The sequence below is a fragment of the Sorex araneus genome, chromosome 6 (genome assembly GCF_027595985.1).
Source record: "Sorex araneus isolate mSorAra2 chromosome 6, mSorAra2.pri, whole genome shotgun sequence".
NCBI lineage: Eukaryota > Metazoa > Chordata > Mammalia > Eulipotyphla > Soricidae > Sorex > Sorex araneus.
Window position 1 is genome coordinate 118,839,689 of NC_073307.1, and position 12,072 is coordinate 118,851,760.

Genomic DNA, 12,072 nt, shown 5'->3' on the forward strand with positions numbered 1-12,072 from the left:
CACTTTTCTATTAATGTGTTACAGAGTGGCGATACTTGTCAGATTCGACTTTGCAATCGGTTTCTCGAGGCTGCCCAAACGAGCCACACTTCCCCTTCTAGTCTCTTCATCTTTCCAGTGTATGGTTGGGGGTTCGGTTTCTGTGAGAGAGGAGTGGAGACAAAAGGGGCATGTGAGCAGAGGGGTGGGAGAGAAGACGGGGCGAACTAACCCCCCCACGTCCCAGTGGCCCAGCGCCCAGCCCAAACCCAGGTTGTTCTAGCACGACCCCCCCGCCCCCAGGGAGGAGGTCTGGGGGCCAAATCCACAGTGGGCGACAATGGGTTTGAGACATCCCGGACTCTAAGCGGTCTGGGCGTTGCACCACCTCACCAAACCCCAAGTCTTGCTCCACCGGCCTCTCCAGGAAAGCCAGAGAAAGGAAGGGGCGCGGCCTCCCCGCCCGCGACGCAGAGCGCCACGTCCCCCTTGGCTCAGCCTCCTGCAGCTCGCAACGCCCCGCCCCTCCCTTCCTACCAATCAGCACCCGTCCCTCACCAATCAGCTCCCTGTCCTACGCCCTGCGGCCAATCAGCGGCGGCCTGGGGGCGGGGGCCGTCGCCATGGCAGCGAGAAGGCGGGCGCGCGCGGGCCCGGGCAGGAGACAAGTCGGAGCGGTGCGCGCTGGGTGCATTCAGCAGGCGGAGCCCCGCGCGCTAGGTGAGGCAGGTGGGTGCGCATCTGCGCGGCGGAAGGCGGGTGCGGGCGGCTTCTGAGATCAGGCTCAGGTTCCTCGCCTGCCCTGCCGGGCTAGGGCGGAGGGCTGGGGCCGCACTGGTGGGTGGGTGGGGACGTACGGGCGATGCGGGGGCTTCCAGCCCGAGCATGAGGACTGGGGTTGCTTCCTGGGCTCTACGCGCAAGGGGGCACCTGGGCTGGCTTCGGGGATCCATGGGGGGTGTGGGGGGGTGGGCTGGCAGCTTCTGGGCTGGGAACAGGCTGGGGTGGGGAGAGGACCGAGACCCGGCGGGGCTCCAGACAGGCTTTGGGGAGGTTGATGGGCGAAGGAGGTGCCCTGGGGTGAGAGTGGGGAACCCCACTAATTCTGAGCTGGTACTCACGCCTTCCCCGCGCGCCCCGACTGGAGCTAGGCCGGCGAGCCCTGCTCATCCGCCGCTCCCCTTCCACCCACAGCCCCCGACACTTAGGAGAGGGGAAAGTTGCGGTATTGTTTTCTTTTCTTCAGTGACTGGATCGTTTAGGGGTGAGCCCTTTCAGTTTCAGGATCCGAGAAAGATGGTTTGTGCCTGCCTGGTTTGTGGTAACGCAGCGAGGAAATGTGCTTTACCGCTATGGATGATGCTCTCGGTAATCTTGATTGGCAATCATCTTACAGGAGGATTGTGGGCACTGAAATTGTAGGCACTAATCAATGACATCGATAATGGGCGCTCCTCCGGGGTATCAACAGCACGATCAATACCAGTGGCCTTTTGTTTGGGGATAGGTGGTGAATCTCCATAGACACACCGAATTAATTTTGTGTTATTTAGAATTATTTAAATGACTCTACTTTCTAAGCACTTTTTCGCTGATCGAGGTATGCAAGAGACCTTTGAATTCTAAAGTAGGTGCAGAGTCAAGCGTGGGGTTTTAAACTGTACCGCACATAATCCTTAACGTAGATAATCTCGTGTTATGAGAATCGAATACTCTATATTTGGCACGGCGGAAGATTAAAATATTTCTAAGTAACTGAAAATCTTGGACTGAAGCGATAGCACAGCGGCTAGGGCGTTTGCCTTGCACGTGGGCGACCAGGGTTCGATTCCTCCGTCCTTCTCGGAGAGCCTGGCAAGCTACCGAGAGTATCCCGCCCGCACGGCAGAGCCTGGCAAGGTCCCCGTGGCGGATTCAATATGCCAAAAACAGTAACAACAAGTCTCAGAATGGAGATGTTACTGGTGCCCTCTCAAGCAAATCGATGAGCAACCAGATGACAGTGGTACAGAAACTGAAAGTCTTGAAATGGAAAATTGAAAGAGACATTTGTGTTTGGGGTAGAGAGATAGCACAGGGACCAAGGCTGTGACCTTGCAGGCAACTGATTCGGGTTCCAATGTCCAGCACCAACATATGGTCTCTCAAGCCCCGCAGGAATCACTTGTGAGCACAGAGTTAGGAATATAGGAATAATCCTTGAATAACATAGGGGTCCCCCCCCCAAAAAATACCCTCAAAATAAATAAAGTTTTGTTTAACACAGGGAGTTGGATTGCAGACTTTAAAAATCCTATTCCTGGGTGCCTGGGACAGTTGAGGTGGCCTGGTGTGGGCTCCCCAGGAAGCTCCTGAGTTCCACCCCTCCTACCCTTATACCCCCAGGTACAGCCCTGGTGGTCCCTTCAGCACCACCTGCCCTTGCCTTACTGTGCCCCACCCAGAGTGGCCTTGAGCCTCAGGGCACTGCCCGTGTGCCCATAAAAGAAAGCGGGCACACGCAAAACAGGCTTCAAACAATTCTAAACAGTTTATTCAAGGAAAAATGTGAATGATTTTCTATAAAAAATTATAAGGTGAAGCATGATATGGTTTAACAAAATGAATTAGAACTGAATGGTCAGGTCCTAATCCTGACTGCCAAATGATCCTAGAAAAGTACATTAATTTCCCATGCTTTATAACCTATTAGAGACATATGGTGTGAAACAAACCACCCGAAATCATTTCTTGTGCCCAGATTCTCCAACTTAAGACATTGAAAGCAACCTAATGGAAATTGAGATTGCAGTTGCCTGATTTTATTTTTGGCAGAACTTTGTGACATATCGTGTTTTCATTATCTGACAAATAGTGTGTGCAAATAATGAAACTGTGATTTTGATAGATTTGTTTATTGAGTGATATAGGCCAACAACAATATCTTCTTTTCAAAAATCTATAATCAAGGATATTGTAACTAAATGTTAAGGCTGAAAACAAAGGTGGTATAATGGTTTTTTTAATTGGTGTCGCTTTCTATAGATATGAGCATCAGGGGCACTAAATCTATATTGTGGTGGGGGGTTGTTTTGGTCTTTGAGCTACCCATGGCGGTGCTTCGGGCTTACTCTTGGCTCTGGGCTTACTCCTGGCTCTGTGCTCAGGGATGGCTTCTACTGGGGCTTCAGGGACCGTCTGCAGTGTCAGGAATGGAACCTGGGTGGGCTGTGTGTAAGAAAAGTTCTTTATCCACTGTACTACTTCTCCAGCCCCAACTGATGTCCTTTTCTGTTTATTTGCCTGTTTTCAGGGCAGGGGATTGAACGTAGGTCTCAAACAGAGATTGAGCTTTCAAAAGGACCATATCCCAAGGCGCTATACTCATGGTTTCTAGAGGGAATGATTAGAGTCCAGATAAGTTTGTCATCAGCTAAGTTTTGGTTTTGCACCCCACTTTCCCATGGACTCTCATTTTCAAAGGGAAAAGTGGATTTCAGCACTGGTTACCAGTAGCCCTGGTCCCTGCTGCTGCAAAACTCCGAAGCCATTATTTTCCACATCACTCATTTTCAGTTACAATGATGATATTGACAGGATGAGGAAGCCTCCCGGCTGTCCTGACTCAGTGCTATAGAGAAAGAGACCTGCCTCTCTCACAAGTGCCCTGTTTTAATGTCATGAGGAGGAGATTTATTATTGTTTTTTTCTTGGTTGTGTTTTCCTTGGCCTGCCACTACTTCAGGACTGAGGCAATGATCAGAGAGAGCCTAATGCAGTCTTAAAAAGAAAAAAAAAAAGGATGACGGTTGAATGTCAAACTTGTTTCTCGAAGATGCATTTAAGTTCTACCACTTTTTATTTTTTCTTTTTGGGTCACACCTGGCGATGCACAGGGGTTTACTCCTGGCTCATGCACTCAGGAATTACTCCTGGCGGTGCTCGGGGGACCATATGGGATGCTGGGAATCGAACCCGGGTTGGCCGCATGCAAGGCAACTATGCTATTGCTCCAGCCCCAAGTTCTACCATTCTTGAGTATTTACAGAACATATTTTCATTACTTGAAGAAACAGGGATTTAATTTTCAAGACAGAAAGGCGTTTATATCAAGGAGCATTTACTATTGCCATGCTCCGTGCTAGTTACATTGTATTTATTTATATTTGTTTCTAATCAAAAGATGTATAAAGAAGTGTTATTTAGGACTTGGTTGATGGCAAAATTTTGCCTTCCAAACATGAGGCTGAGTTCAGTCCCAGGTGCTAGTGCTTACCTCAATTTCAGTCCTGACAACTGGGCTGTTTGCAGGTTCAGGTGCTGCAAATCATTCACCTCAGTGAGCATACTAAAAAGCTGTATGAGCACCACAGACAGGATACAACCCCTGATCAGCATGTGTGCAAGCTCCGCCACTAAAGCGTTCCAGGGGCACGAGAGATAGGATAGTGGGTAAGCTCCTTGCTTTGTGCGTGGCTGTCTTGGGTTGAATCTCTGGCACCCAGATGGTCCCCTGAGCCTGGCCGGGAGTGATTCCTGGGTGCAGAGCCAGGGTAACCCCTGAGCACCATGAGTGTGACTCCAAAACAAGACCAAGAAGAGTTTGCACCCCTGAAAGCACATATACAGCAATAGGGGGAAGGGAAGAGGACTTAAAAAAAAAATAGTGAGTTCAGTCTTAAAGACAAGAAATTGAAGATCCAGAGAGGCAAGTCGGTTGCCAGCAAGTGAGAGCACTTCGTGCTGAAACTGCTGTTTATTTTTGACTGTGTTAATAAAAAAGCCATAGCCACAGTCATAACAAAGTCCTTTCCAATATATTTCTTGTAACTGTTGAATCTCCTCCTTCAATTTTATGTCTAAAACACTTTAGGAAGAAATAAATCTGTGTGCTCTTTTTGTTGTTTTTGGGCCACACCTGCTGATGTTCAGAGCTAACTCCTGGCTCTGTCCTTAGGGATCACTCCAGGTGGGGCTTGGGGGACCAAAAATGGTTGACCATATGCAAAGCAAGCGCCCTGCCCGCTGAACCATCTCTCCGACCCAGAAATATATGTAATATTTTCTTTCTTCTCTCCCCTCAGACTACTTGAAATAATTGATGGATATTTTCTGATGAGTTTGCATGTGATTTAACCGTCTTGTATTCAGTTAAGCAGTGGGATTTCAAAAAAGAACTTGAGATGATTTTGCTTTATAATGAAGCTCTGTTATCGAAACTACGGCTAGGGGTTAGTTAATTTTACTCAATGTTCCACTTTCATTGCTGTTGCGGTCACCAGGGGTTGAACACACACCTGCTGTGGTGCTTTCACACATTTATTTGTGATTGCCAGGGGCTGCCCATCCTGCTGTGGCACTTGTGTACTGGACCCAGGTGTACACCGAGGAGAGCCTTCCTTTGGTTTGGGGGCTTGCACACGTGCTGGTTTGAGTTGTGTGGTCATGAGGGCTTGCACCCCCATGGTAATGGCACATCTTTCTTGATGCCTGTGGGGAGTGGCACAGCCTTTTATTGTGCTTATACACACCTGGCTACAGTGTAGCTGAACATTCCTGAGACCCTAGGGGTCAGAGTTGGCAGAACGGCCAGCATGGTGCTGGGCACATGTGGTGGCCCTGGAGTGATTGACCATCAGCTTATAAGGGAGATGTCTAAGATGCTGAGCTGTTCCTCCGAGCCCCACAGTTAGCTTGGGTTTGGTTTTGCTTTGAGAACTCTGGTGTGTTGATAATCAGAGAATAAAATGTTGGTTAATATATTTCTCTCGTGGATACTTCGAAGGTCACACTGATCAGCACTATAGAACCGGGGAGCACACAGGCCTGTCCTGCCACCCCGTCTCACCTCACCTTCCTGCACCCTCAATGACAAGAGTCTCTTGAAGGGTTGGGAGCTGCCCAGCTCTGAGGGACGAAAGGTTGCAAGATGAGTGGGTGAGGGAATGGCTGCTGGCCTGTTTCCGGTGCCTCTGGGAAGTCTAGCAGGCTTGTTAAGAAAACCCCATGCAGTGAAATGAGTCAGAGGGAGAGGGACAGACAGAGAATGATTTGTACTGATTTGCGGGATATAAAAAAAGACATGAGATAATGCCCAAAGACAATAGGAATGAGAGCCAGGGGGACTGGTCCATGCTAGGAAGCTCACCACAAGGGGTGGGGGGTGGGATATCCAGAAAAGGGACCACAATGACAGTGTGGTTGGAAATGATCATTCTGGATGAGAGCTGGTAATGAGAGGAAGTAAAGTGATATACACAATATCCTTTCAGTAACAGTGTTGCAAACCACAGTGCCTCTAAGGAAAAAAGGAAAGAGAGAGTGGCAAGAGTGCCATAGAGGCAAGCTGGGGGCCAGGGGGAGGGTTGATGGGGGGTGGGGGGGGGGACTGGGGACATTGGCATAGGAAATGTACACTGGTGAAGGGGTGGGTGTTGGAGTGTTGTATGACTGAAACCCGATCACAAACAACATTATCACTGTATCTCACGGTGAGCCAATTAAAAAAACTTTTTTTAAGAAAAAAGGGGGGGGGAGAAAAAGAACCCCCTCTCCCCCAGCCAGAACAATGGTACAGAGACTATACAGTGACTAGGCACTAGGGCACTTTGCTTGGATGCGGCTGACCAAGGTTTGATTCCTGGTACCCTATATGGTCCCCCGGGCACTGCCAGGAGTGATTCCTGCTCACAGAGCCAGGAGTAAGCCCTGAGCAGCGCCAGGTGTGGCCCCCAAACAAAAGAAAGGCCCTTTACCTACTAGAGACTAGAGATAAGGCATGAGGGTTCCTCTCCGGTCAGCACAGAGGCGGGACCACCCCCTCCCCCCGGGACTGGAAGGCCGCTTTATCCTCAGCCTCAGGGTGAGTAACAGTAAGAGGAGTTGGAAGCAGGAAGACTGGCCCAGCGCAGGCCAGGAACTCCGACACCTCTTGGCTGAAGCCGGACTTTCTAACGCCTGGACAGAAGCTGATGCCCTGACCAGGCAGGGTGCTTGGTGCTGTGTCCCGACACCCCTCCCCAGTGCAGAGCCTGAGGGCAGGCATCCTTTCGGGAGATGGTTCCTGTGCTGCTTTGGGGCGGGGGGTGGGGGGCACAGATACTAGGCAGCCTGTGGCCGTGGGGAGCCCTGGTCGGTGGCACAAGTCTGGATCAGTCAGGGGGTGGCAGTGTGACCTGGGGCCGGGTTGGTCCCTCAGGAGGGGGGAGGTGGAAGCCATGTTCAGAGAGGAAGATGCCGCTTGGCAGTGCGCAGGGAAGAGGCGCCCTGCCGCCCGGCCCCTGGCGGGCTGGTGCCCGAGGAGCCACATTCAGGGCTGGACTCTGAGAAGGCCGACTCTGGCGGAAACGGGGTTCACTGCGCATGTGCCCAGGGGCTCCCTGTTCCCCTCTGCGGATGGGCTCACTTTGCAATGCGGTGGTAAAAGTGAAGGAAAATCCCTGTTCAGGATGTTAAGAATTCCACTTAAGAATTTAGTGGGAAGGGCCCCAGAGCTGGAGAATGGGCTTTGCCTGTGGGATATGGGGTGCCCTCATCCCCCCTCCCACCCCCAGCATCCCTGGGAGTAGCCCTGAAGCACAGCTGTGGGTGCCACCGGACCCCCCAAATGGGAAAACATGACGTCTCTTTGCTGGAGAGCCCTTCTGGAGTTGCTCCAGTCTCTGTACTTGGAGGGTTATCTTAGCAGAGTCCGGATGGGGTGGGCGACAGGGATGGAACCCAGGCCTTCTGCATGCAGTGCATGCGCTCAGCCCATTGCACCATCTCTCTAGCTCAAAAGTGAATTTATCTGAGTTCTTCCTCTTTAAAGGGGAGCCATGTAGTAAAGCTTGGGCACTAAAGTAAGTGTCTTTGCTCTAATCTTTCATTCTATTTAAAATTGTTCTTTCTCCCTTCACACTAGAAGATGTAATTCAGTCTCCTTCCATAGGAAAATTTGGTACTTTTTATAAGGATTTAACAAATGCATAACAAATACCATGTATCATTACTTCTGCAAGAGGGCTAAACTTATGCTTATATTAAATCGATCTTCCTTTCTTTCATGTAGGACCTACTAAGCACCAGTTTTCAGTGAAAAAAGCATTGCTCTACATGCCAAGACCTCACTAATTTGATTTTGCTCGAGTCATCTTACCTCTCTAGACTGCAGTTGTATCATCTGTAGCGAGGACATAAAAGTTCTTTATCTGTTTGAAGGTAAGTGATCACTTAAGAACTGCATTTGTTTATCTCACCCAAGGGGGGAAAAATGACAAATATAACAGGGGCCAGAGAGATAGTACAGAGGTTAAGGCACTTGCTCTGTACTTGGCCAACCCAGTTTGATCCCTGGCAGCACAGATGGTTCCCTGAGCCCTGCCAGGAAAAAGCCCTGAGCACTGCTGGGTGTGGCATAAAAGCCCAAATGAAAACATAAAACCCCAAACCCACAACAGATTGATTGATAGCTTAAACGCAATATTTATTTTCTCATGTAAATAATACTTTAAGTGGACAGTCTGGGATAAACATAAAGTAGCCCCATAAAGGTTTCAGAGATCTAAATTTTTTTGATGAGAGTGGTGGTGGGGTGTTCCCAGCAGTGCTCGGTTCACAGTGCTCCCAAGCAAGGGATCCTCTTCCTGTGATCCTTGGTCCTCTGTGCTGGAAGTTCAGTGCAAGGGATAAAGGATGTCTGTGGTGCTGCTTGGGCCCTGCAGTGCTGGGGATTATCCCAAACACCCTGGTGGCAGTTGGTCCCAAGCACTTGGCCAACCCAGTTTGACCCCTGAAGGGTGATTCCCAGCACTCCTTTGGAGACCTCCTGGCTGGACCCTGGTGCTCAATGCTCAGAGGACTCTGTGGTGCTCGGGGCCACATGCAAGGCCTTTGTCTTAACCCTTGTACTAATTAGCCTCTGAATAATTGCCCTCCTAATCAGTACTTTTTCTTTTTCTGTGCCATGCCCAGTGGTGCTAGGGCTTACTCCTAAATCTGTGCTCAGGAATCAAAATTGGTGGGCTCAGGGGATCTTATGGGGTGCTGGGGATTGAAACTGTGTCAGTCACATGCAAGGCAAGTGCTCTACCCACTGTACTATCTTCCTGGCTCTGTGCTCCATGGTTATTTGCTGTGTTCTTCTTAAGCAGCAGGCCGGGTCCTTGCAATGCAATAAAGCTGTGGAGCTCAGACGATCAATATCAAATTGCAGGCAGGAAGGCGAAGGCAGGAGGTGTTCTCTCCCTCTCTGAGAATTTCTCTCAACCAGAACTCAGGCTACAACGAAAACAGAAATGAGGTTAGAAAGGAAACAGAAATGTAACTGGATGCTTGGCCTCCCCAAATGAAAACTGACTTTCTGTTACTGAGAAGGCAGAACTTCCCTAAATTCTGGACATGGGCACAAAAAAATATCTGTCTTCTTTTGGATGTTTTTGTAAAACAACAAACAACCCCCAAACATTCAAACTTATGTTTAAATGCTATGAGAGGAAAGTCTGAGATCTTTAAGCTGTTGATATCTGCTCCTAGCCGCGGACATACTCTCATCTAGTAAATTGTGTTTCAGTTTTTACTTTTCCCCCAATGTTTAAAAATATGGAGTGTTTCATGAATATGCATGCTAATCTTGTGCAAGGGCCATGCTAATCTTCTCTATTGTTCCAGCATTAGCATACGAGCTGCCGAAGTGAGCACTTTTTTTTTTTTTAACTTTCATCTCATGCTTCATTATAGCAGCCTTTCTGCCTTGATTGAGTATTTGTTCTGGTTAGTTTTTAATTGCCTATAAATGCTCAACAGATGTGTATTGCAAATTTATGTGTATGTGTGTATATATATGTATATATATATACACATATATATATATATTTTTAAAAAGAGCTAGCACTGATTAGACCACTTGCTATAGACAAGGTACTAAAAAGACTGTGATAAATTATTCCAAGGAGACCAGATCACAAAACACTAGGAAGTAAATTTATGTTGAAAAGTATAATCTTTCTCAAAATACAGTATTGACACCTAAGGCACATTTTTACCTTTCTTGTAAGTTATTCTCTTTGTTTTGGAGGGGCACTCAACCTTTGCTGTGTTCAGGTTTACTCCTAGATCTGTACTCAGGGATCACTCCTGGCTGAGAGTGGGGTATACCATATGGGATGCTGGGGATTGAACAAAGGTTGGCCACATGTAAGGCAAGCACTCTACCCATTGTACTATTTCTCTAGCCCTGTTCTTTTTTATTATTGTTATAGTTGTCTATGGTGCTAGGGATCAAACCCAGAACCTCATAAATCAGAAGCATGCATACATGCTCTACCTGAACTACCTTCCTGGTCCTTAGTGTCTGCGTGTATTTAAATCACTTTACTGTTGTTGGGGCTGGAGCAAGATAGCACAGCATTTGCCTTGCACACAGCCAACCTGGGTCCAATTCCCCGAATCCTATATGGTCCCCTGAGCACTGCCAGGGGTAATTCCTGAGTGCAGAGCCAGGGGTAACCCCTGTGCATCTCCAGGTGTGACCCAAAAAGCGAAAAAAAAATCACTTTACTGTTGTCATGTCTCTTGAAATTTCCTCTTAGTTACTAACCCTTATAAATTCTTAATTATACCAGTATTTTGTTTCTTTCCAGACTTTTCTTTGTAAAACTTAATAAAATATACCAGCTGCTTTTTATGTGAAATGGTCAGTTGTCACCATTCCATAAAAAGCAAAAACCTGAATTGAAAATTTTGAGAAAAGTAAAAAATTCAGAAAATACAAATTAAAATGGGGCGGAATTAAAAGATGTATTCAGTCCTTTAGGGATTTTAGGAGGCAGAGAAGGAATAAGCTGAAATTTGTATCATACTTCATTCTACAAAGTATAATTGTAATTTTACAAGGTTTTGAGGGCTGGAGTGATATAGCTCAGTGGGGAGGGCATTTGCCTTGCACGCGGCCAACCCGGGTTTGAGAGCCTGGCAAACTACTGAGAGTATCTCATCTGCATGTCAGAGCCTGGCAAGCTACCCGTCACATATTTGATGTGCCCAAAACAGTAACAAGTCTCACAATGGAGACGTTACTAGCGCCCACATGAGCAAATCGATGAGCAATGGGATGACAGTGACAGTGACAAGGTTTTGAATTGTTCACTGAATTGCTAGAACAAAAATTATAGTAGTTCTTTATAATTAGTACCTTATCTTTCTTTTTTCCTTTCTTTATGTGGGAACCAATGAACCCACATAAAAAAGGCAACCAGGAGTCTTATGAGTATAATGTTTCTTACTGTTTTTTAAGAGACATTTTACATTGTCAGCCAGCTAACTGAAAATACTTACTAAATGCCACTTTAAGACCTGAACATTTTTGGTAGGGGTTGGGATGGGAAGAAACTGGTGGTGCTTGGGGAATCTCTCCTGATGGAGGGGAATTATTTTGTACCTACTGAAAGCTACTTTGCTTGCTTTGTCATTTTGCTCTACCTCAAAATTCCTATTCTCTCCCTAGGAATCTTTTCTATAAAACAAAATTCCTAATCGTACAGAGACATATATAGATGACCTTGATATCTAAATGTCATTATATACCAGGCAGGAAAATGATGATGATTAAACGATGACATTTACATTGTTTCCTTTCAATTTCATTTTTTTTGGGGGGGGTCATGCCTGATGATGCACAGGGGTCACTCCTGGCTCTGCACTCAGGAATTACCCCTGAGGTTGCTCAGGGGACCATATGGGATGTTGGGAATCGAACCTGGGTCAGCCATGTGCAAGGCAAATGCCCTGCCTGCTGTGCTATTACTCCAGCCCCTGCTGACAGTATTTTGATGGGTCCATTTAGATCAAGACTGGGGATTCTTGTTTCCTCCAAGGGCAGATATTTATAACATTATACAAGCAAACATGCAGCTGACTGGCAGCGTATGTGCTTGTCCCCTCCTGCTAGGACCAGACCATATGATTTTGTGGCCCTTCTATGACCCACAGGCTGGCTATTCTCTACCCTAGTTTAGATATATCATGGTTTTGCTCATGTCATTTTCGCTTTGTTTGGAAGCCACACCTAGTGGTGCTAGAGCTTCCTCCTGACTCTGTGCTCGGGGATGATCCCAGCAATGGTGGGGAACCATATGT

At 47.6% G+C, this 12,072-nt stretch overlaps 1 protein-coding gene and 1 non-coding gene across 4 annotated transcripts in view; one reads left to right on the top strand and one right to left on the bottom strand.

Annotated features, from left to right (window-relative positions):
• The first annotated feature begins 590 nt into the window (after positions 1-590).
• Positions 591-12,072, top strand: part of NUCB2 (nucleobindin 2) — a 47,015-nt gene continuing 35,533 nt past the window's right edge. For 2 of the 3 annotated variants that reach the window (XM_055141284.1, XM_004613567.2), the window contains exons 1-2: positions 591-708; positions 8,009-8,157. The gene's annotated coding sequence lies outside the window, so the exon portion shown is untranslated. The remainder of the gene's footprint in view (positions 709-8,008; positions 8,158-12,072) is intronic. The other variant, XM_055141285.1, reaches the window with a different exon arrangement.
• On the bottom strand, positions 9,532-9,636 carry LOC129406213 (U6 spliceosomal RNA). The gene has a single exon (XR_008630876.1). It is a non-coding gene; the product is annotated as a U6 spliceosomal RNA (small nuclear RNA).